The 25,755-nt window shown below is 42.0% G+C and overlaps 1 protein-coding gene across 2 annotated transcripts in view; it reads left to right on the top strand.

Annotated features, from left to right (window-relative positions):
* Positions 1-25,755, top strand: part of arb2a (ARB2 cotranscriptional regulator A) — a 157,418-nt gene that overhangs the window by 22,544 nt on the left and 109,119 nt on the right. The gene's annotated exons all lie outside the window — the stretch shown is intronic.

Here is a 25,755-nt window from a genome sequence, read left to right as displayed (position 1 = left end):
TTAGCTGAGTGCACAGAGGACAGTGCATTCTGTTTATAACCTCTGTGCATTTTTCTGTTTGTTCTCTCTCTTAGCTTGTGGTTTCTTTCATGTTTTTCTCCATTTCTCTGTGTGACCCATTTTTGCTATTGAGAGTTTTTGTGGGTCTCTATATTTCCTTCACATCTTCTTTTCTCCTTACATAGATATACTTCTTCTTTAGGTTTTTGTTCTTCTTCTGACACATCCCAGAATGAAAAGTTTTAAGTGTTTCATTCAGTGTGTGCTTATAGTTTGGCCTTTAGTACCACTGTTACCACAGCGGTTATCCACATGGGATATTGGTGTGACAAGTTTAACACACACTGTTTACACCGAGTGCAGAATTGAATATTTAGGGCTGTGGAAGGCGCTCTGGTACAGTGAGAAGTGTTTTCTTAAATTTGACTGGAGGTTTGAATGTGATTGTGGGTAATTTTTAGTCGCTGTGTGCTCTCATAGCTCACACTCTGGTTGTACTGCGTGGACCAAATTCAGTTTAACTTCATCAAACAATTTAAACAAGAGAAGAGTGGGTAGGAAACTTCATCCAGGGGTCACTGGAGAAATTATGTGATGCTGAGCACTTTTCTGCACTCCACAACATCACATAACAACAAAGTTATTTATAAAAATCAGATTTTCACATGTGTATTCACAGGTGCGAGCATAGTTGCATGTTGCAGATACTTTAACTCTACAGTCCTCAAACTGGTACAAAGCCTTAATTGTCTTGTTAGTGAAATAAAGCATAAACCTCAGCATGATCACAGTTACACAGGAAACACTTCTATACTTCATGATCCAGTTCTGTTTATTTACAGCCACTGAGCTGAGAGAGAAGATGAGATAATGTATTGCGAAATATAGATTAGTTTTTTTCCCCAGCAGAATGATCACACACCAGTGTATACATCTGTATGTCAGCAAGCAAACGGTGGCCCTGCTTGTCTTATTATTTTCATCGCCATCTCTGTGTTCATTTGTCAGCCCGGCAGAGACTACCTGTGTAATTTCATCACCCCGCTGTTCAAATTGACTTAGGGGAGATTCCTCTCTCCCCCTCACTCCCTCGTTTGGCCCATCTGAATGCTGTAAAGACTTTCACTGCTGCGTAAAGCCCTCTCCTGCAGTGTACAACAACAGGAGAGGTTTGGGTTGTGTGTGCTTGTGTGTCCATGTGTGCTGACGATATGGCTTCCCCGAGACTTTGAATCGCAGTCGCCCTGGCTGGTATTTCAGCTGGAGAAGGCAGGGTTGTGCTGCAGAAAGCCAAAGTGACAGCTTCGATATAGAGAACACGGTGTGTGTAGTGGGAGTGTTGCTCATTCATCATAGTAAACAAGAAATCGTGTTCTCACACCCTGACAAATCATCATCCAGGCATTTACCGCACACAGGCTGTATACTCTGTGTGTGCAGTGGAGAGACGGGCAGAGACATTTACAGTCAATTCATGCCTGCTGTCTGCATCTATTACAGGAATGTTTGAGGTTTTATTATGTCATACCATGAAATTTGTGAGGATGTATTTCTAAGTGCTTAACAAGATTTAAAGCTGTTGTACAATCTGAAGGAAGAAGATGAGTGACTGAATCTGGGGTGATGTTTTTTCGTAAACAGTTATGCATTTTATACCTTTAATTTTAAGCCTGCAGCTTTGATAAATAATTCAAAATGAATGACACTAAAGAGAGACGTCAGCTCTGCGAGACAACAAATACAGTCAGGAAAATCCACCATCAGCAGCAATAAGCCATATTTAGAGCAAGCAATTTTGTGATGAGAACATCTCAAGGACAGCCAATTAGCCAATATTACTGAGCAACAACCTCCACTCTGTCCAATGTGGTATTGGTTGGAAAGAGTTTTCCCGGTTTCCTCTCAGCCCACCAGCCAACAGTAAATGTTTTATGATTAGATCCCATGCAAGTAGAGAGGAAAAAGCTTATCAGCCGAATCAGAATCACCAATATGAAAACTGGTGACTCAGGGATGAGAATCATAACCTGATTCTCCATTTTTAAAACATGAAAATAAATAATATTCAAGCTCATCAGTACTGCTATTAAAGATCACGAGTCCAGAGACAAACCCTGAAATTATTCACATCATTCTAATAAAATCAAGTCTACTTCCTTGGGATCATGGTTTAACCTGCAGAGACATTTACACCAAAGCTAAAGACAAGGAGTGAGCACAATGCATTTTATGCTGCAAGATAGTTTCACAACAGCACTGTGCATCAAGATAAACCAGGGCAAAGCATCTTTAGCTGCCTTGGTGTTGAGAAAACTTGTCTTAATTGCTGCTGTGAAACGAACAACTCAGTGTACCACTCAGGCTTATTTACAATGAAGACACAAGGTTGAAAACCACCATAAACTGGTTGCAACACTTGCTTACAAAACTTACCTGTAGACACTTTGACTTTGTGAAAGAAAAAGTGCTGCACAAATGCTGTGATAATCATAACTATCATAAATGAGGTGACATGAGGCTAATTTATGATGTATTCAAGGACATAGCTTGAATGAGTAAGTAGCTTGAGGGAGAAATTTGATGCCAATACTTTTCAAGCAAATACTTAAAGCTCCTTAGAGAAGTTTTAAGCTGGTTTAAAAAAAGACTCAGGGGCACTTTATGAGCTACAAAATTAAAGATCATCAACATTAAGACTAAATATTTGTATGTGGTTATTTTAATGCCTAAAGATTAGAGATGGGCCGATATACTTTTTTACATTCCGATCCGATCCCATCTATTAAAATTTAATTGTGCCTATACATGATCCATACGGATACAGTCGGCAATATACTTAAACACAAAACAAACAAAACAATCTCAATTTCAAGCCATTTTTTGAAATAGCGTTGCAACAACCTGAGTGCAATATGTAATGGCATGGTATGTAGGGATCAAGCGGCAACCTCCAGTCTGAGAATATGAGACAATGCTTATGTGCTAAAATCTGCTGTTTCTCGAGTGTTCGCTTGAGGCTGGCTCCGGAAGTACCAAAAGTCACATACACACCAAGCCAAAAAAAGCTGCTTTCAAAGCAGAAATTAACCAATTTACAGCCTGGTTCAAAAAACGTCTCTTGTCTGAGTCGCTACTTTTACTATCGGCACCCACTGGATAAGGCTGGTAATGTTTTGGTTAAAGGGCAAAAAATGAGTAGATGGAAAAACTGAAGTGAATATTTATTTAAACTATAAAATATTCAAATGTTTAACACTATTTTGGTAAAAACAATGCTTCAGAATGTACAGAAATTCTATTCAAATGTAAACTTATACCCTGTAGACTGGTAATGCAGCAAAAAAAGTGCATCAAAAGAAACATTTTAAATCAAGTAGCCAAGAGCGCCAGTGAAAAAATACATAGAGCTGTTTGCCTGGATCAACACTATGGATCCGCCCCTTTCCCACCAATACCGATCCAGGGGCACTGATACACCGATACACGGATACCTGATACCAAGATCAGTATCGGTGCATCCCTACTAGAGATACTTTCAAGAAGTATCATCAGAGATGATTAACTGCATGCTGCAGGAACAGAGTTTTGTTTTTTTTACATTCTATAAATTTTAGATAATTGGGAAAACAGTAATTGTCTTTACATCAAAATTGAGACGAAGTGCTGATATGTATTCAATAATAAACACAAGCAGATCAGTATTTTTAGTAGGCATATCTTTTGGCTTGACTGTGAGGTTTTTGGTTCTGGTAGTGTCAGTTACTCAATGTTTTTTGATTTACAATTTTTGTTGGGTGTTGTGTGAGGTGTTAGTTAAAAAATTCCTAGTATACTCTTCAAAATGTTTAAATTAGGCTCTCTTTTCCAAAAAAAAAACTATTTTTCTGGCCAGAATTTGTTGCCTGTGGTGCAACTCGTGTGAAGTTCCTCATGGGAAGTTGATTGGAAATTCAAAGCCTGCAGCAAAGGGTCAAATGGAGTGCGTTTGCCAAATGTGGGGGAGCAGAACATGAGCGAGCACACATACACACAGATTACACAGTTAATTTAACTCAGTACGACTGTAGTGTGTGGGTTTAAGAGTGTGTGAATGTGAGCTTTTCTGCTGTGTGTGTGAGCCTGCACATATCTGTGTCACAGCACCGCGCTGACATTCTTAGCCATGGTCTGTGGAACTTTGAGTCAGCTTTTCCTCGCTTACGTTTTGAAAAATAGCTGATCGAGCTTGTTAATCAGGCTCCTTACACACACACATGCACACACATGCACACACACACACACGCACGCACACGCACACGCACACGCACACACACTGGGTGAATCTTGGGGCATTCCGTTCTTACTAACAACCCTTCACCTCTCATATCCAGAGGACTGCTTTCTGCAGATATATGATGTATAATCATATTGTTACTACATGTTAATGCCGTGAGAAAGCTGATTGTAGGCAGCCTCAAATTCATCACACAACTTGGAATCTATGCTTCTGGAGTTTGGCACAAAATGTATGACACATAGTGGAGATCATCTTTAAGTGCTGTATTTGCAGGTCTTCCACATGCTGTCTTTATGCACATGTGTGTTTTCGCATGAAAGTAGTCCCATAGCCCGTCCCGTAGAAGAATGACAGGTGAGTGGAGGGTGCTCCATCGACAGCCAGTGATTGGGGGAAAAGAGGTTGGAGAAGAAGAGGGATGCAGAAAGTTAGAGGAGTTATGATTGGTTGGAAGAGGACGGGGGGTACAGAGGATTGAAGCAGTAAGAGAGAGAAGCGAGAGGAGAATGAGGGAGTGACTGCAAATGGGGAGGGACTGGCAGAAGAGAGACGGGAGTGGAGAGGGAGAGAGTAGGCAGAAGGCAGGCATCTGACAGCTCCACTACTGGGAGAGGGCCTCTTAATGACAGCTTATTCCTTCATGATTTCAATTCCTGACAGTCGACAGGTCTGCTTGTTGCATCATGGCAGCTGTATCATTACCTTCTGGCCCTGTCACTGCTCTGCATCCTGAGACTGAGATGGTGGAGGTGGAGGGTGGGAGCGCTGTGGGGTTAGGAGTGGGGAAAGAGGGAAGTGAAAGAGAAGGAGAGTACGGGGTTACAGTCAGAATAGTTGTTGCGATTGAATATTGAAAGGTGGGATTATTAGTTATTGTTGCAGCTGGAGTCAAGAGCAGGACTTATAACTTGTAGAAGTTTGTAAGCGTAAGTGCTGTGGGGAGGCTTTACATTTTCTTGAACTTCTTCTGTTGTCCCTTGGTGTTACAGATGGTGTTGGCTATGAGCTACCATTAAAGATATTCTCTTTGTGAATTTATCCTGGGTTATTGGTGTAGAATTTCCAGATGGTCCAAAGTCCATAGCTTATTTGAATTGTTTTTTGATTGTTTGAATTTTCTGCTCATTATCTCATTTTGGAACACAAAATAATGCAGCCATAATATCAGTCCTGACAGCTTTTCAACTTGTTAACAGTATGCACACACACAACTACACTCGTTCCACGAAGACTGCACACAGTCCTCAAGAAATCCTTCATTTGATATGGACATTGCTCTTACAAAAACACATCAGTGTTGACTTGTATTGCCTCCCTTCTTCTCGCCCTTTCCTCATAAGGTTGAGTCAGGCTTGGTTCTGGAGGCCCACTGGAATGAAAAAGGGGATTTGGTGTTTATAAAAGTGCGTCAGACCCTAAGGGTTTGTTTCTGTGAGAGGCTGAATAGGGGCAACAAATTAGACAAAGTCAAACACTGAAATGAAATTAATTTCTGTAATGCTGCTTAGCTTCTTTTTTCGCCCCTTTTGACATCAGCTGCACACTCCTGCCTGGGTTGTGTCATGACCCTGTTAGGTGTGGGGATCTCTCTCTTTCGTCTCCCTGGCTCTCCAATCACCACTCTTCTTCCTCCTCATTTCTCATTAGTTCCTCTAACCCTCCCTGCAGCGGTGAGTTAACCTGTTTGTATGTGTGTGATTGTGTGTGCGTAGCGCGGTGATAGCATTGCATGTACAGTGTTTTTACATCTTATCTCCAGGCATCAGGTGGCCACAGAGGCTAGACAGGTATCATTCAGCCCAGCCAGCCAGTCAGGTTTAGCCAGAGGACAGTTTGTGTGTGTGTGTTTATTGTGTATGTGTGTGTAGGGGTCAAATCATGCTCCGCCCTACCGTGGCCTTGTAATAGTTGCCCTGCAAGCAATTCAAACACACACTCATACACACACACAGGTATATGCACATCTCCAGGTGGGAAGGTCCCAGCACGTCCTGCAGCTCAGATCAATGCACTTGACACCTTCAAAGGCGGGTGTGGGGCCTGGACTTGCTCTGGGGTTAAACCTCTTTTAAATAGCATCCCGCGGGAAGGCAGCTGTCAATAACGCACCATAATTACCGGGGCCAGGCCCGCCAAGGGCTCGGCTGCGCAGGCCAAATTAAAAATTGATCAGAGGGAGAGAAAACATTATTTTGTGGTGGTATTCCCTGTCCTAAAAGCACACTGCTGCCGTATGTGAAATCTCATCAATTGGGGTCCAGGCTAGATATCCAGAGACCTGTTTATCTATCTATCTGCCCCCTGCCCCCCCTCCGTCCACATGAACAATGCTGTGCTGTCCCTGTTGTAAGAAATGAATTTGCATATTAAGTGTCTAGGAGTGTGTGCGTCTGTGTGTATCTGTGTGTGCGTGTGTGTGTGTGCATACTGTATGAGCATCAGCTGATTGTTATGTGCTTCAGGTGATAGTACATCATTCCCCATCGGTGTAGTGCATGAATGTGTGTTAGTGTGTGTGTGAGTACGCCTTGTAGCAGTGTATTGATTGTGGTCTCATTGAGTTTCTTTTGGCAGCAAGCCTTTATTTGTCAGTCGGAGAATGATATGAAGAAGATATGTTCATCCTCAGGCTTCCTGTAGGAAAACACACAAGCTTTTGTTTCACATGATGCTGATTAATGAGAGTGACAGTGTACAGTGAGTTTGAAGTGTTTCTAAAAGCAGACTGCAGGTAAAAGGTCAGAGCATGTGGTTCTTCAGCATTGTTTCTTTATATCATCTGTGTGGGACATGTTCTTACCATTTTGCATCAAATACGGCTTATAATAAGAAATATGTTGGGGAAGTCTTGACAGTTCAGCAATTACCAAGGGCCGCATTGGTCACATTCAGGGCAAATCTGCCAGACATCGCAGGTGTGTTGGAGTAAGCATATTGACAATCTTCATCCTTTGGGTTGAGAGCAGTGATTCATGGAAACACACCTCACATTTTGTTTTGTTGAACGGCCTTAGCAAACACATGAAGTGTTGATTCAAAGACTGTCATATTTACAGTAGGCGAACTGTGTGTTACACTCAAACTCAGAAATTAGTTATCCTGCATAAAGGAAGGGCTCCTCATTTAAACATAATCCTAGACTGTGACTTCAGATTGTTACTGTTAGATCTGATGTTCCCTGCTTTAGGAGTCTTTAGTTACAAAATGTGGCTGGTGGATGTGGAAGCTAAAGGCTACTTGTTTTCTTTCAGCAGACAGAAGACCTTAAATAAATGTCCCATAAAAGAAGTTGCTGTAGATTTTTTGAGAAAGGTCAAAGACTTTTCCCTCTGCTGTCACTAGTTTGCCATAACTGTTAAACGCTTTAAAACTTTTGTTTTGGTTAAAAATTATATGCTTGACGTGTCTTTAAAGTTGAAGTCACAGCAGCAATTAAGAAAACAAAATTAAGAAAGTGTATAGAAAGTGCAAAAAGCTCCATAAGAAAATAGATGATGACAGCTTGTCCATCATTGTCCAGTTCAGTCAGCCTCCACCTCCACAGGGTCCAGGACTGAGCTTCTTCAGTCATGCTCCATCTCTGTCTCCAAAATCCCATACAGGTGAAGCTCTTTCAATGTGGCATTGGTGTTTGATGTTAGCTCCATTAGCCATGTCTCTGAATAGCATGATGCTACTCTGCCCTCTGATATTCCCTCTGTTGATAGGTTAGCACAGCTAGCTCGTCCATCTTATTGGAGATTGATCTTACGTTCTCAATAACGATGGATGGAAGGACAGGTCCATGTTGTCACTTCTTAGCTCACACCTGAGAACCAGCGCATCGTCCTCACCTCCTTCTCCTCACCTTGTAGGGAAACATCAGGCCTTACACCAGTTAGCATTGACATGGTACAGGCTGCTAACAGCTAAGTTCACATGTAAACAATGCAGCCATAGTTACATGTAGGATCTCCAGACAAACACAGGAGGAAAAGTAGTAAAAATATCACTGAAGCCACAAAAAGTTTGGTGTCCATGACCAACAAATGAGACATACAAAGTAATGATCCACTCCAAATACAAAGATTACGAAAAAGAGATTTTCTTAGAAACGGATTGAGAAGAGAGAGCTGCTGCAAAAGGCAGCCATAGCCAACAGGACGGCGCTTAGCAAATAAATAAATATAAATAAATAAATATAAATAAATAAATAGATATTTAAATATATATATATATATATATATATATATATATATATATATATATATATATATATATATATATATATATATATATATATATATATATAAAAGAATATTGAAAGTGCACAATATAACTAAGACTGTCATAGTTTAAGTATTTTTTAAGTAAACTGAAGTGCAAAATAAAACAGTGAAATGTTAACTCTCCCCATTTTTTTCATGTTGTCTGAACAGGACCTGACCCACATTTACAGTCGTGTTAAACTGCAGCAAGTAGTTGCAACTACTGGTAAGGAGGACTTGCTTGACCTAAGATTTTCTTCCCTTGAGTATTGGCTGCTGGTATCGACAGCGTTCACGAGTACCGATACCTTGAAAAAAGGCTGGTATCAGCCCGATGCGGATACTTGGTATCTGTACTTGCAGTCTTTTCCATGGGGTGTCAGTTTCCAGGCTCCCCATATCACTTCCTTTCTCTGGGAAATGAGGGTATTGGGAGAAAAGAACAACATAAGACAGAGTACAGCAAAGAAGGACTTTTTGAATAATTATTTCAGAGTTTGTGTATTGAAGTGTGAAAGTTGACTTTTTTTATTGATACTATCAAATTATATTTCTGAAAAGTCTTGTGTGTGTGTGTGTGTGTGTGTGTGTGTGTGTGTGTGTGTGTGTGTGTGTGTGTGTGTGTGTGTGTGTGTGTGTGTGTGTGTGTGTGTGTGTGTGTGGTGGGTAGTAGGTCATTTGCAGCTGGAAGCTGTGTGTGTGCATCCCAATGGGAAGGTCTTGTTTAGTCTCTCTTCCAGAGAGCCCCAGGCAGTGTGTGGTGGATACCTCCTCATTCTCTCAATGGGAACACTCCACCATGGTGAACACACACACTCACACACACACACACACACACACACACACACACACACACACACACACACACACACACACACACACACACACACAAAGACATGAACACACACAAAGACATGCACACATTCACTGAAAAATCATCCACAATCTTTTCAACAATTTGTCAACCCGTGTGGCAGCACGTTCACAGTCTGATAGCTGAGAAGTAACAGCTTTTACTTCTTTTGTGGATACAGGTGGGTGTAGGTACAAGATGTTTTTGAGTGTGTTAATATAACATGCAGACACACAAACACACACACAGATGCACAAACATACAAAGGCTCTTTCATCCCCTTGTAAATTTTATATGTATCCTCCATCACAGAAGGTTTGCAGAGGTTAAAAGTGCTTAGCTGTGGACGTTCCAGGAGGAAATTGAGTTTTGCGAAGAGCTCGTGTCGAGCAGAAAGCTGACCCACTGTGAATTCACACCACATTACACACACATAGACAAACATAAGCACACTCATACACACACACACACACACACACATACAAATCAGCCACCAAGCATCTCTTAGGGTCAAAGTTGAAACCTGCTGTAAGCTCTCCAGCAGCAGTGTCATCCTGCAGGACTGTGTACGCCACACTTTGATCGATGAGAGGAAACTCAGTGCTTAAATAGGGGTTACCAGGGTTTCAAGGGGTACGCTGGGGTTAGAGGAAAACAACAACAAATCTTTGTGTTAATAGTTTTACTGCCAACTCTGCGTTTAAAAATAAAAAATAGATGCTGGAGAGCTGCAGATATTAGAAAATGGTTTTTGGTAGACTTTTTTTGAGCTGTGAGGTTCAAAAATTAAAACTGCTTTTCAATCATTATGTGTCCTGCATCATTATCACTAAGCCATATAGTTATACAAGGCTGTCGGTTTGTCTGTATGCAGCAGTATATTGGGTGTTTTGAGGCTGTCTGCTTTGTGATTTTACTGTCTCCTTATGTGACCAGACATCAAACAAGGAATCTTTATTTGAAGGCTTATCTGTCCTTTGAGTCTGATACTGTCCTGCATCCTCAGTGGATGTGAAATGTACATTTCAGTACATCAGATCATGGCAGCGATGACGGCCTCCCGGTGTTTCAAGATATGTGCGCTGCTGTGTCTGTGCAAAACAAAGAAAGACAGACAATGTGGAGAGATGGCATCAGTGATCACATTTGTCTGCTGCTCTTTTGTCTCCTGCATCTCAGTGGGTCAGTGGGTAACTGTTGGTCTGTGGAAGAAACTGAGTGCAGGGTTAGTCAGAAAAATGTGGTCAAATCACTCCTTGAATTGGCTTATGGTTGTTTTCCTGTATGAAAGCTGCGTCTTTCCCGTCTATTTACCAAAAGCTGAACGGACAGAGTAAAAAAGGTACATTTCATAAATGCAGCACACTCTTACCTCCAAATTCCAAATTCTTTCAGGAAAGGAAACAAACCTGGTGATATATTTTCTTCCACTTGGTAGCTAAGGAAGTTGATAGTTTATGCTACTGAAGGGTAAAAAAAAATGTCAAATTAAAGTATTACTCAGTGTAAACACACTATGGATGTGACACTCATATTGATGCCACGTTCCAGACGCTTCTTTTCAGTGTTTCAGTGTTTCTTTTTGCTGCTGTATTCAGTGCTTCAAAATGCAGGGATCACGCTCTGATTTCTCTCACCACAACCAACAAGCATTTAGCTCCATTATAGCTTATCCATTACTTTTTTTTGTGTAACTTGTCATCGCTTTCATGTGTGTCAACACCGAACTGTGTATTTTGTCTGGCTCCCCTCCCCTTTCTCTGGTATTACGGTGCTCGTGATAGGTGTTATTATCCCGCTGTATGCTGACAGCCTATCCCTTAACCCTCTTAGGAGCACACTTTGCCACGCTTGGCTGACTTGTTTGCGCTGATGTCAAGTTTTAGCGGTTAGCAGGCGGTTACCATATGCCACTGTGCTGCTGTCGCCCCCGATGTCAGTCAAACTAGTGTCAACCTGAGCTCAGAACACAGAACGCCAAGGCACACACCCAGAAACACAGTGACAGTGAAAAAAAAGGAACAAACACACACCCAGTCACCAGTCACTCACACAATCATACTGTACACAAATAAACTTGCCAAAACAGTAAATACAGACACTAAGAGGTAATCCTGTTCGGTATGCCATTTGCTGACCAAGTCACGTCTGTAAAACACATGAATATGTACTACACACAACGTTCAAAATGAAGCATTAGATACTGCTGCTGGGTAATCACCATCAGTCTCTGCCCCCAGAACTTTATCAGGAAAATACACTTTACACAAGCAGCGCAATAAAAGCAGGGCTGTTTAACATGGCGCCAGAAAATCACAGGTAGTTGAACAAAAATAGGCAGAGCAGAGAAGATCCAGCGATCCAAAACATCACAAGGCGGAAGCACCGGTGGCTATTAAGACAAAATAACGCTGGGACATCAAAACGTAGTCTAAATACACTGGAAAGATAAGGCAACCACACTGGCCTGCATTATTTGAGATGAGAAGATAGGTGAATAACAAAACAAAAAAAAGGGTAACCCAACACTGAAATAAATTTAAGTACAAACTGGACAAAACATGATAGGCACTGGCACGATATAACACAGGTCTGTGGATACAGTTTGTTACTGCATCCACAACTGCACACTAATGCAATGAGATCATCAAAGGTATGAACATGGTCTAGAAATGCCTTCAACTCTTCTAAAGGACATCAGATGTAGTGAAAACTGTCCCATTGTCTGAGGTATGTAGTAGAATCCCGACTATTTTAAGTGATATTGAAATCACAATTGATATACACAATTATTCATTCATTCAAAAACTTCAGTACTGATTTAAACACAACTTTAAAGAACCAGCAAGTGGCACATACAGTATTATTGATACACATAAGTCACACACACTAACGGTGGCTGCACATGGAACACAGAAGAGCTATGAAGCACAGGAACTTGCATACATCTACACTGTGTGGCATATTAATTGTTTTTCTACGATTATATTGTTTTTATTATTGTCAGATGGCAAAATTGAAATCACGATTAAAATCCAATTAATTGTCCAGCCCTAGTATGTAGTCCTGCCTTGTCAGCTATTAGAATCTTTTGATGCGCAATGAAACAAAAATGTGATAAATGACGCCTAAATGCAAAGCTGAACTTTTACTTTAAGAGTACTGGTCAAATGGAGTTTAAAACTGTTAACATGATAAACTAGCTGGAATACAGAGATGAAGTACTGTTTTATGAACATTATGAAAGTTCAGCAGGAGAATAAAATTATCCTGTTTTTTTTTCCAACTTTGTTCATGCTGGGAAAAAAATCATTAACCAAAGAGAAGATTTTTATTGATCAAGACTGATTTTGACTCAGTTAAAATTATGTAATGGAATGTTGTATCTATATAATCAGATGTTGATACTCAAACCATACTTCATACCAGTGAACAACATGCGCATGTGTATATTATGTCCTTCAGCCACCTGCTGAGCAGTGAACCCTCCTTAGATTCCTACCTTTCTCCTTCCCTCTTTCCTTGCTTTCTTCTCTCCTTTGTCTGTCCTAAGATGTAGGTGACTTTTTTGTGTGTGAAGTGTTGTTGTGTTTAACTTTGTGTTGTGGCCCTGCAGCTCTCTGTTCACGTTGACCTTGTTCAAACCTGCTCCTTTTCTCTCCCTTTAGAGTTTTCTCTTCCTATTTCTATTCTTTCTCTCTTTTCTAAAGTTCTGTATCCCATTTATCTCTTAGGCTTTCTCTGTGGCGGTTTTTATCCGAGGTGTGCTGCAGTTGCCTTTGGAGTCACTGTCTCTTTGGCCTTTGACAGATCAGGACAGAGGTGTGTAGCCAAGGAGGATTGGGCTGCTTCTGCATTCTGCTTGGTGTCTCTGCCTCTCCTCTCCTCTCCTTCTCCATTTCTCCAGCTCTGTGTCTAAATTAAACATTAGTTAAACTGCTGAGCACCAGCCTGGACAGTGATAAAGAAGTTACATTATAGTTACAGTAACATGACATGGTGCTGTACAACCCCAGGGAATGACAAGAGAGAAAGGCACCATAATCCATTTTAATTTCACTGATACCATTGTATTAAGGAGGAGAGAGGGGGGAGGCAGCAGTTGGCAGAGCAAGTGGGAGAGATGTGAAGTGTCTCAGACCAGAGTCTGTGCTCTCACTGACTGCAGTGTCTTGTGGTGACCTAGTTGCAACCTCTTTGAAGTCCACAGGCTGATCTCTCTCTCTAAAGGCTGCAGAGCAGATCCGCAGCATACAGCTTTATTAGACAGGGAGAGAAAGAGAAAGAGGGGTTGATCAAATTCTCGGGGTCTTGAACCTGCCCCAAACACACAGACAGATGTGTTCATGCACTACTTTGTACATGGTCTCTGTTTTTCTATTTAGGGATGTGTTTTTAGGCCCTTTATGTGTAAGTTCTGTATGTGTGTTTTTTTGTATGCAGCAGGTATTCCTCTTGGAACATGTAGCTGTAATGTCAGGCCAAACTCAGCCTTTATCCTTTAGCCCACCATATTAGGAGACAGTGGTGCATTGTCAGGAGAGCTGACCTAGAATAGTCCAATCAGTCCACATCCAGCCCCCTGTCTGCCCTCTCCTGCGATCACCACGCTGCCAATGCCGCAGTCTATACTGTGTGTGTATGTGTGCGTATGTGTGACCCAGTTCAGTCGCTGGTGTCGCCAGGCTTACCCCTGGTGAGGGCATGGATGTTAGGGCCCAAAGCCCTCAGATGTGTGTGTTCTACTCAAGCACAGGATTATGCATAGTATAATAAGCTATGCATAATATAAGCATATGGATTACTTCTACTAAATGCAGGTTTGAAATAGCATAAGGAAACTATGTTCCTGTCTCTATTTCTAGATTCTCTGAGTAGATTATTTCTGAGTTTATTGGACACCCACAGTGATCTGACTGCAGCGGAATAAGTGAGTGTATCCCCACATTAACAGATGCGTGTTGCGCAGATTTCACATCATACAGAGCCCTAACTTGTTTTTTAATTTAATTTCCCAGACACACCAAAAGGAAAATTCTCTGCTCTTTTATTAAACAAAAAAGGTTTCTTAAAAAAGGATTGGTTGCACTCTCTGGTACAGAGCCATTCACCTTCCCCAAAGTCTGCCCCTCTATACATGTTTCCTACATTTTCAGAATAGTCCCACACACAGTAAGACTTAGATTATTGGGACTGTACTTGGACTCTGCTCGGCTTGAACGCTGAGGACTTGAGACGTGAGCTCTGGTGACTCCACTGCATTACTGTTATAAAGTATGCAAACTAAGTTCAGGAGCTTCTATACACGGTTTTAACAGACAGACAGGTGTGTGTCTTGTGAGTATGCAGTTGAAACACAGGGAGTTTGTGGTTACACACTCACGCAGGAGATAACTGACATGGCCGCTCACTGAACTCTGTCAATTATCCAGAGCCTTTTCTCCCTCACCCCTCCATCCCTCCATCTCTGCATCTCTCCACCTGCTCCCCATTCATTCAGAGCCTGTGTGCAGACACACTCTGCTGGGGGCATGCTTAACCTTTTTGCTGTACAACAAGAAGACACACACTCTTCTTCAAGTTGGGTTTCAATTAAAGAATCCACTTCAGATTTTTTTTTTTTCTCGCTCTCTTTACTCCTCTTTTCCTCCTTTCGATCATTCCTTTCCTTTGCCTTCTTTTTCAAGTTAGCCCGGGGCCTCACAGAGCCTCATCAGCCCTTTGCCTTGGCTAGATTGCATACAGGTACCCTCTGTGGCTATTTCAAATGACTTAATTAGCTTCTGAGTGCAGTGGGTTGGTAGGAAACCTTCGTTCTCTCTGGCCCTCTGTTTCTCCCTCTCTCTGTCTTAAGAGAGGGAGAAATGATTGAGCCCATGTGACACATTCAGTCCCTTGCCGTGTGGTTTCACTTTCTAGGTCATGCTCTGGCTGTGAAGCTGCCTGCCTATTACCTCTTAGAGCAAGACGACACACACTGAGCTCTTTGGAGAGACATATGCATCCCCAGACCCCTTCCCTGACATGCACAAACACACGTGCCTCATTTTAGATGTAGTTTGATTGTCACTCAGAAAGTCTTTAGAAATCTCTAGCTGTAGGCTACATCCCCCACCATCATTTGTAAATGATCTACTCCTCATTGATTCAATATTTATTAATTCCACAGCCAAACGGCATACAAGCCAGACAACAGAAAATTTGGTTGCTATTTGCTGAGCTAGTTTGGCGAATGCTTGTTTGTTTGGAGGCTTAGATACAATCCAACACTGTTTTGTTGTGTAGAGTCCCCAGGCGTGAATTCCCATACACACCAGTGATCAAGGTGTGTGTGTCTGTGTTTTATCCATGAAAACAATGTCAAGGGCATGCCCCAGTGCAGTACAAACAATACATGATGCCACACACACGTCTTAGCCCTGATGCCACTCATGCACCACACATATGATGCACATGGGCACAGCACACACACACACACACACACACACACACACACACACACACACACACACACACACAAACACACACATACAGTAGTTGCATGTCTTCTGAGCTCCCCTTCCAGGAGACACAGAGGCATGTCGGAAGCTGCCATCTTTGTTGTCTTTTGTTGATTTTCATGGCTTAAAAGCAGACTGTGCTACACTCTATATGGCAACAACAGTGTAGCAGTCTTTGAAAAAGACAGTCTGCAAACAAACTATGTCAGAAGTTTAGTCAGTGACAGCTGGCTGGTCCCTGTTCCTCTGTTAGCATTGTCAACTGTCAAGGTCCTGAAAGTCAGAGGGGGAAAAGTTTTTGCTCCATAAAGCTTTATTGTAATGAAGTGCCTGATGGAAAGATATGACCACAAGGATGTGATCAGCGATGGTCATCAATGACTAAATGAGTTCTTTCACCCCGCAGGGCGGGGACGACATCTCAGGGGGTTTAGAGAAGCAGTGTGCCTGTTAACTTCTGGCTCTCTGGTCCAGCTTTAGCTCACTGGCTAGCTTCAGGCCTGTGTTAAAAACCTGGGCCGGCTAAATTAAGTTTGGCTGCACGCACAGCCCGTGGCACAACACACATTTACACTTACACACACATTACGGCCACTTGAAGTCAGACATTCACCCATACTACTGTGCACGAACACACACACACACTTTCACATTCACTCTCCCATTACCCAATCTTAATTGGCTACCTCCCCCATTTCTCTCTCCCTCCCATCTCTCTCTTGGATGGGCCCACGGGCCTGTTGGTATGCTGGCACTCAGCAGCAGAGTTTGGGCGTGCAAGCAGGTCTGGGGGCATGGAAGAAATTGGAGAGAGGGATGCAATACAGATGGGTGCTAGGATGAGGTTTAGTGCACGATCAGAAGATAACAGAAGGTAAATTATACATTCCTCATTACAGAGTGATCTTTCACACTAAATATCCTAATGATCTCCGAGTTACTTCATTTTACCACCACACATTCAGGCCACTTGTTAAAGCCTCAGTCAAAAAGTAGAGCTGGAGACACCCTTCTCCTCTTCCACTCACTGAGGAGTTGTCATGTGCTGTCAGCCAGCTTGTTCTCCATGTGCCTGTCACTGCTCTGGATAGGAGCTCTGGGTCCCAGCATCCTGCCAATTGGTGAACTGTGTGTGATTGTGTGGGTGTGTGCGTCTGTACGTGTGCATGTTGCCCTCAGAGCACTTTGTTGATTCTGCTCTGCGGTGTCAGTGACACATTGAGCGGGTTCAGTGGGAGTCCCCTGGTTTCCCCCGTGCTGTGTTTACTCCATCTGTTTACTCCCAAAAAACACTCTCAAATCTATTACCCCTCTCTCTCTTTCCCTCTATTTTTCACTCTCTATATATCTCCCTTATTTACTCCTGACTTCTCTTCACTTGTCGTTTCAAATCAGTTTCTGTGTGGTAGTCAGGTGGTGTGCCTGTCGGCAGCCAGCGCTCGTCTCCCCCTCAGCAGGAGGCGGGATTGAGTTTCTCTCTCAGCCATCCAGCGAGCCATCTTTTTACTTGAAGAGTGAAAACACACTCTTTTCCTGAATAGATGCTTTCAGTTCTGTGGTTGTGATTAGTGGAATAGTTAGATGCTAGACTTTGGATAAATCAGAACGAAAAAAGAGCTTCCAGAAGTTATTTTTTAATCAGTAAATCTCATTGTTGAGTCTGTAGTAAATCAGAAGTGACATTTAACAAAACACCACACTACATAAGAAAGGAGGGTAATTTCTTCAGCTTCTTAACTTTGTGTGCACACTTTTTGAAATTGTGTTTTTCTGTTCCACTACTTTGTATTGCAAAAGGCTTTCGATGTCTCTAAGATACACAATGCTTTTTAAAAAGCCCCATGTTTGTGTTTGTGTCCAACCAACAGTCTGAAATCTGAAGATTTTCATTTTTCCAATGGCTGTTGAAATAAAGTTTAACTCAGAATTTTAGAAACAGGAATCATTGAAAGTTGCTATAATATATTTTAGAAATAATGTATTATGTCATAACCTACTTTATTACTAATAGTTTGTTTTTGATCTGACTTTTTTTTTTCCACCATGTAGATAAGTATGTTTATAAATAATAAACACACTCTTTAAACTGAGTATTTCTGTAAATAAAAAGTAAATAAAGAGAATAAAGTTTAAGATTCTTTTTATTTATGCTGGATTGGAGCCTGTGACAAGTGATGACAGTGGTTAAACCACTGAGTTCAGTTTCACTCTGAAACAGTGACCACTTCCTGTGTGGGCTTGGATTCAGAGTAAACCAGAATGACTGTGTGTTTGAATCAGACCATTTGCTGAGAGGAGTAATGAATGAATACATCTTTTTGGATTATAAAATTTTATCTGCTTTGCTTTTTTATCAGGGTACATCATTCTCTCCAAAGGTTATCTTTGAGATAACATCTTACAAACTACATTCAAATTCACATTTGGTAAAAGTCTGTCTCAGGATTGTAAAATAATCATGGATTTTTCTTTCCTCGCAGCTTCACCTCTGAAACAACTTCATTAAGTGCTGCGCTCATTATGCAACCTGTGCTGTGGTTTTATAATGCCAGCCCTGAGTCTGTGTGTGATGGTGTGAATTGATAGTTTACATACCCAATGCCAAGGGCACCACCAAGGGCTCATGAATGAGAGATGAAAAGAAGTAGAAGTGGAGCACAGGAGGAAGGGAGCTGTGTTTTTTTTCTCTCATACCTGCGACCGGTTAATTAGCCCGCTACACTACCTCAGCCTCAGCTGCAGGGACAGGGTTCAATAGTTCACCTCTCTACCACTGAGCTACAACCATGGTAAACCTGGATTACCTGCTCTACCGGCTACCAAACCACAGTATTACAAGTACCTGTCTTGTTCAGCAACCTGGAAATCAAATCAGTCCAAAGACTGGCCAGGTGGATTTACATAGAATCTGTTGTCCTGAAGAGACATAATCTCTTTGCATTATGGGAAAAAACGTTTAACAGACTCGGAGGCTGGCATTTGTAGCAGTAGGTGCACTTATAGAGTGAAAGGCAACCAGAATTTGTTAATGGGATCAGATTTATGACAACTGTTATTTAGAATGGGATGTTATGAGTGAGCCCTCTGAAAGTGTCAGCATAGCCCGTAAATGATTTAGGGCTATTGATGATATGGACCGTCAATCTGTTGTTGTTGTGACAAGCTGAAGCGTTGGAGATCAGCTGTCAACTTGGTTTTTAATATTTCAAGAAGGAGTGATGCATCAGTGTGTCAGCCGTTGATTGAGATTGTTTAGATCCTGTTACTTTATTTACTTTGTATTAACAAATTAATACTTTAGCAAACACACACTTCCCACATTGTTGAAACAGAGAAACAAACGTTTGGCACTTTCCTTTTGTCTGCAACAAATTATGTGTTGTTGCTTGCCAGAAGTTCTGCTACAAAGAAACATTCAAATATAGTATGACCATAGAAAGTTGTTCTCGTTCATCTGGAGCAGCCCTGAAACCATCATCAAGACTAGAATAATGGAAAAGGGTCAATAGTCCGCCACATTCTTTTGCCATTCACATTTAAAACTGAATTGAATTTTTAATCTCTCTTTTTTGTAATTGGATGTTTGGAATCAGGGATAGACAAAGGCAGAGTGTACGAAATCTGTCATGTCCTTGTCCTTTTCATATCATACCACCTGATATAAAGTGCATCTTCCCTGTGCTGCTCTCCCTGTGTGCCATTCCTACCAGCGCTCGCTTCCTGTTGCTGGTAGAGCAGAGCATAGCAGAGCAGACTTGGAGGGTCGAATCGGGCTAATGAAGTTGTCAGAGGCGTGTAGCATCGAGGCTGATGGGAGGGCCTGCCAGGCAGCCAATAGTGAAGCTGCGTCTGTGATCAGCCGAGCATGATGGGAGACCACCCTGCGCAGCGAGTGCTGAGGCCCAGCACAGCCCCCAGATCAAAGAGCTGGCCCTCTAATACACCCGCAATTAGAAAGATGCTGCAGCTGAATACACACAAGAGCAGGAACGAGATGCATGCAAAGAAACACGCTTACGCATGTAAACAGGAATAAATACTCGCTGATGCACACATTTTAATGACAGCAGAGAATATGACTGATGATAAAGTCAAATGAAAACAAAAAGCTATTTCTACTACTTTTGATTCACCTTCTCAGGCCCTTTTACGCTCTCAGACAAGTAGTTCACCTCCCTTCTTTCAGGTCCAGGCCCCTCCTTTAGTTAAGATATCTCATTAATAACCACTGCCTCCTGTTAGCCTCCAGTGCTAGCGCGCTGCTCGGTCTCTCGCTCTGCCGCCTCGCTGTCTTTCCTCCCCTTCCTCCCTGCTCTGCTCTCTGCTCTGCTCTCTGCTCTGCTCTCTGCTCTGCCCAGGGTTCTTGTTTGAAATTCAAGAGTGGTGCAGTGAGACTGCAATAACCTACATACAGATCTCCCTCTCTTTCTCTTTCTCTCTCCTTCCCTTTCTCCCTCCCTCCCTCTCTATTATTCTCATTTACTTTCTTTCTCCTACCCTCTCTTTTTCTTCTCTTTCACTCCACCATCTGTCCCTTTCTTTTGACCACTTATATCTCTTAGCCCCACCATACTCCAGTGTATTTTTTCATTTATATGTACAGTAATGTATGTACATATATAAGAACACTAATGAATATCTTTTCGGCTGTGCTTCATCTTAACATACATCTCATCAGTCAGAAGAATACTGCACTTTTTTTATGCTTTGTTCTTTTTTTTTTCACCAACCATGTGAAGACGTGAGGGGGTTCCTTCATGTCAAATTGATCTCTCCTTACCATTGGTTAATTTAAAATGCTGATGCGTCCCATCACCACCTCGCCTCGTTCCTCATTCCACACCAGCCTGCTGTGTGTCCCTGTAGCTTTGCGTGTACATGTGTGTGTATGACGCTTCAGGCACAACTCCTGTATGCCCCGCTGACTTCCCTGTGAACTCCTCTGCTGAAGATTAAAATAAAGACAAAGAGAGGAGGAGGCCAGATGAGAGGAACAAAGTTTTTGCATAAGTGTGTGTGCGTGTGTGTGTGCACTAACAGGATGGGGGTGTCTGCATGTTTATAAGAAGGGATGGGTGTGTTAGCATGTCTGTAAATGTGTGCGTGGTGCATGCATGTGTCTTATGTGTGAGCTCTTTTGTCTTTTTTGCATGTGTGTGGAGTTGGCACATGTTGGCAGTGTAGGAAAGGAAGATGGCCTGCTGATGGGAACTTAAGTCACAAGTTAAAGTTAAAAGCTTTCCTGAAATCTGACTTTATCCTGATCATCCCTATTTGATTTCAAGAAATTAATAACTTTGGTGAAAGTGTTAAATGATAACTATTTAACTTGGTCAAACATCTGATGAGCACAATAAAAACCTCTGTTTGCTTCATGGTTTGTATGTGTTTGTGCAAGTATACACACACACCCAACCCGATTAACCCTGATTAATCTTTATAATAGCCCTTCAGGATCGTACTGGCCTGTGCCGCTGCTTATTTTCTCTGTTTTATGTCCAGGAATTATTCACCACTTGTACTAATGTGGTGGATTTAAATACGCATGCTAAACTTTCCAGTCAGATCCTAAAGTTGGTCAAATTAGATGGTTAAAGGTTGAAAGCTCAGGGCAGTGTACTGTTCTGTAGCCGGTTAGCTCTGCAAAATGAGAGCAAGAGGCGAATGATTACTTGGCATGGATCTACACATAGGGTCAGAACATGAGTTTAAATGCCGCTGCGCTAACTCTCTGAGGGAGTTAAGTGTGTATGTGCTTGTGTGTGTGTATGCGTGTGTGTATGTGTGTGTGTAATGAGAAAAAAGAGAGACAGAGAGGGAGGGAGAAGGGCAGATGTTATATTGATGGCACGCCACGCTTCTCTTCTCTGTCCTGAATAATCATGATCCTGAGCTGATGGGATGCTGCTTCAAAAAGATGAGAGTATGCATGAACTGTGGATGAACTGGAACCTGCACATGAACCAAGGCTGGTAGCCATTCCCGTTCTCCAGCCCGGGAATTCCTAAACTGGATTGATGCTCTTATCAATAAGAGGGGGGAGTTGTGGGGAGAAATTTACAGCACTTTTATATCTTCTTAAAAGCGTGCAAGTGTTGTGAAAATGTTGGTTTGATGTTACAAAATGAAAAAAGATAATTTTCCTTTGTATGCATTTTTTTTTGAGCGAGAGAGAAAGACAGAGAGAGGTTTGGTCAGACTGGGCTGGCAGGTGAGCAGACGTTTGCTCCAGGCTTCTGTGCTACCTTTTGATACAACAGGCTTTGTGGAACAGACATCCCCTCTCTCCCCCCTTCTATCTCTCTGTCCCTCTCTCTAAAAACTGTCACTGTCTGCATGTAATCTCTTTAGGCCTTTTATCATTTCCCTGCCTCAGATCTTGCCTTGCTTATGGTTGTGTTTTTCTGAATAATATGAAAGTTGAGCGACAGATGTGTGAAGAGCAGGGGCTGTTGTTCCAGATCAGACAGATGGGTGGCAGTATACTGTCATGCTAAATCAGCACTCACTCTCTGTCACTCTCTTTCTTTCTTTTTCTGTCTTTATGATTTGCATATAGATATGCATATCACTCTAGAAAAAAATGTTTTTTTTTATTTATTAAGCCAATAGATTACTTGATTGCTGCATCAGTGGTCATTTTCATCTACACCATCACACTTTTTTCATCTTTTGTTACATCTTCCTCCAGATGATCCCTGCATTTTTGGGACTTATAACTCATCTCCCTGTGCAGATACTCCCTGCTTTAATGCTAAAACGGGGTGATGTTAGCACCTGTTAGCACACACATAGCTATTCATTTCTCCATATCCCATACACTGTCCATAAAGAAACTGATTGATAAAAAATTGTAACACTGGATACCAGCTGTGACTCAGAACCATCAACTTAGAAATGAGGTGAGCAGATAAATGCAGGCACAAACACACACAAACACACACATGCACACACAGGCTGTTGCACAGATCAAGGCCGGGGCTCTGGGGGACTAGAGGGAGATCAGGCACAGAGAAGCTATGGAAATAGACGGCTTTGTCATCGAAACACCCACCACTCTTCCCCAGAGATGTGTGTGCTGCTGTGGTGGTGTCCTCAACTCGCAGACTTTGTTCTCTTCCCTTTTTTTCATCATCTTTTTTATAACCTGTATGAGAGACACACACACACACACACACTTGGCCGCTCCCCCTTCTTTGTATACTTTTTCCCAAAAGCGAAAACATTCATCTGAAATAGTTTGTGATATTAATTTTAGTTACACCTTCATGCCACTCCTGACTTTGCCATTAATTTTACTTCAATTAACTTTTCAATTTTCAAATTAATTTTTCATTTTTCTATTAGTTGATTGACTTTGCAATGCTTTTAAAAGAACTTTCTATGAATCCAGAAAGCACAGGAATGGTTTTATTATCTGTTAGATGGATTTAATTCTCAAAACTAACAATGTCTGAGAATGTTAATGTTAATAACGCAAACTGTGTACAAAAACTGGTTTGACTTTTACTTCCAGACTTATCTTTCTCTTCTTTTTCCAACTGTCTATATCGCCCTCCTCTTTTCTCTTGCTAAGCAACGTCCTGCAGCAAGCACTCAGAGAATCCCTGCATTGAGTCTGCAGTAAAAAGGAGGATTACGAGCCAACTGTTTGCTGTGTCACTCTGAAAATTGTCCTGGATTTAATACTACTTAGAGTAAACATACTGAGAGGCTTGCCATTGTATTTTATTTTTCCTTCCAGTGTTGGATTTTGTTTCTTTTGTATCCTCTTTGGATACATCCTGAAAACACTCTGAATATATGATTTATAACTGGCCATCCTGTTATTGTGTGTAAGGCAGTTTTTTTGTCTGAATGTTTTTCTTTCCTGTGATTTTCTAGTACACACTGTTGCACAATATAGCAACAAAAACTGTCAAAATGTCTGTATATCAACAGGTCAATGTTCCTTTCAAGTTATATCCATGCATCCTGCAGCTGAATAAGCACCACAAATGACACGATATCTTCTTATTAGCTTTTGATAAAATACGCACCTCAGTCCTGTTTCTTTTTCCCGGGAGTGCTGTGTCTGGATATCTACAGACTGTCCTTTCTGTCGACCTTTCCTTCTTGCTGTGTTTCTTGAATATTTCTTTTTTTCACCATGTTCAAGAAGCAAACCCACCATTAGCCTGTAACATAGACAAATTAAGAGTATCTTAAGTTTTGTGTGTATATTGGAGGGGTGATGTCAGAGTGAATGCTGCGTTCCTCCCCACTCAAGTGGCTTTGCCTTGCTTGCATGCCATCCCACTGAGCAGGGTTTGATCCTGGTACTAGCAGCTCTGTCAAAGATCAAAATGAGTGCTCCCCCTTTCAGAAGTACCACTAAAGCACCATGGACAGGTCTTGTACTCACACACATGCTGGTAATTGTAAACACAAATGCAGAAACACACACTGTAGCTTCCAAACCCTCCACTGTGGTACAAATTGAATAGTCACACAAGCGTGTTTGAAATCAGTCTACGGGAGGAAACGTCTCTAGCTGCGTATTTCTTCACAAATCTATTTTCATTAATCAAAGTGAGATTTCAATCCAGCCCCATGTTCTAATTCTCCATAATGCTCCCCTTCTTTTTTCGCCCATCCATTCCCACTCCTCACCTGAGAGAGTTGTGGGTCTGCCTTGCCCAACTTGACAACATGTGTACAGGGTCAGCCAGAGTGTCTGGGTGAGAGCCAGCCCGCTGAGAGCCAGAGCAGGAGCAGGCCAGGGTTTGGTTTGACCAGCAACGAGACCTGGAGAGTGGGCAGACTTAGACAGAGGTGTGGGCGGGACTGCAGCTCATGAATCCAGCAGATTAGAGAACACCATCTAGACACACAGGATGGGCTTTTCAACATCGCACACCACCCTGGCCATGACCGCCGGAACTGGGGAAGTGTGTGTGTTTGTGTGTGTGTGTGTGTGTGTGTGTGTGTGTGTGAGAGAGAGAGAGACAACGTCAGAAGTGGCATGCACCATTTTTTCCAATGTGTAATCGCAGGATAAACTTTTCACCCCACTTTCTCATGTGATCAGACTAAAACAGCATTCCACAGGAAGCGCATGCGTATTGTACTTGTTTCAGTGTGTGTGTGTGTGTGTGTGTGTGTGTGTGTGTGTGTGTGTGTGTGTGTGTGTGTGTGTGTGTGTGTGTGTGTGTGTGTGTGTGTGTGAGTCTCGAAGCTAATAGCAATAAGAGCGGTGGACTGTGGATTACCTCTAGTTCAGACAATTATCTTTCCACAAGTCAATTCAAGGTCGGTTTTACAAACCAATTTACCTGCCAGTAAATATTGCTTCAATCAAGTGTTTCTCAATGAAAGAGCTCAAACATCTCGGATTAAGAGGTTTTAGTAGTTGTTTTGTGAATTTCGCCACTTTGTGTGAATGTATGTTGTTCTATCTTTATAAAAGGTTGTATCACTTATTTTTTTTTGAAGAAGAGTAGGGAGCTGCTTTCTGTTTTTTTGTTTTTTTTGTATGCCAATTGCTGCAGTCACATGGGCTCTTCACATGTGTGTGTCTACTTGGAGTTTGTTGCTCTGCCTAATAGCTCTGGCAACTGAATGAGGCCTGATGTTTGGAGCTTATTTAATAGGCAGTGCGCGTGCATGTTTCTACGTTTGTGTGTGTGCTCAGTCTTTAGCAGTGTGCCATGTCTCAAGCCCCTTATTCTTGGATAATTGTGCTGCAAGTCCTCAGCCTCCCCTTTAGCCTGAAAACCAAGCTCATTGCGGCCCCCAAAGAGCCCCCTGACAAGGTGGAGAAAAAAAATCCCAAGTTGTCCTTGTGCATAAAAGTAGATTCTACTCTCCAACACCTTTTCAAATTAATATTTGTGATGG

Source organism: Halichoeres trimaculatus, unplaced genomic scaffold, assembly GCF_033239565.1.
Source record: "Halichoeres trimaculatus isolate MK-OKI-2021-1 unplaced genomic scaffold, fHalTri1.1 fHalTri1_scaffold_5, whole genome shotgun sequence".
NCBI classification, from domain to species: domain Eukaryota; kingdom Metazoa; phylum Chordata; class Actinopteri; order Labriformes; family Labridae; genus Halichoeres; species Halichoeres trimaculatus.
Note: the sequence above shows the minus strand (reverse complement) of the source record. Positions and strands in the feature narration are given on the sequence as shown.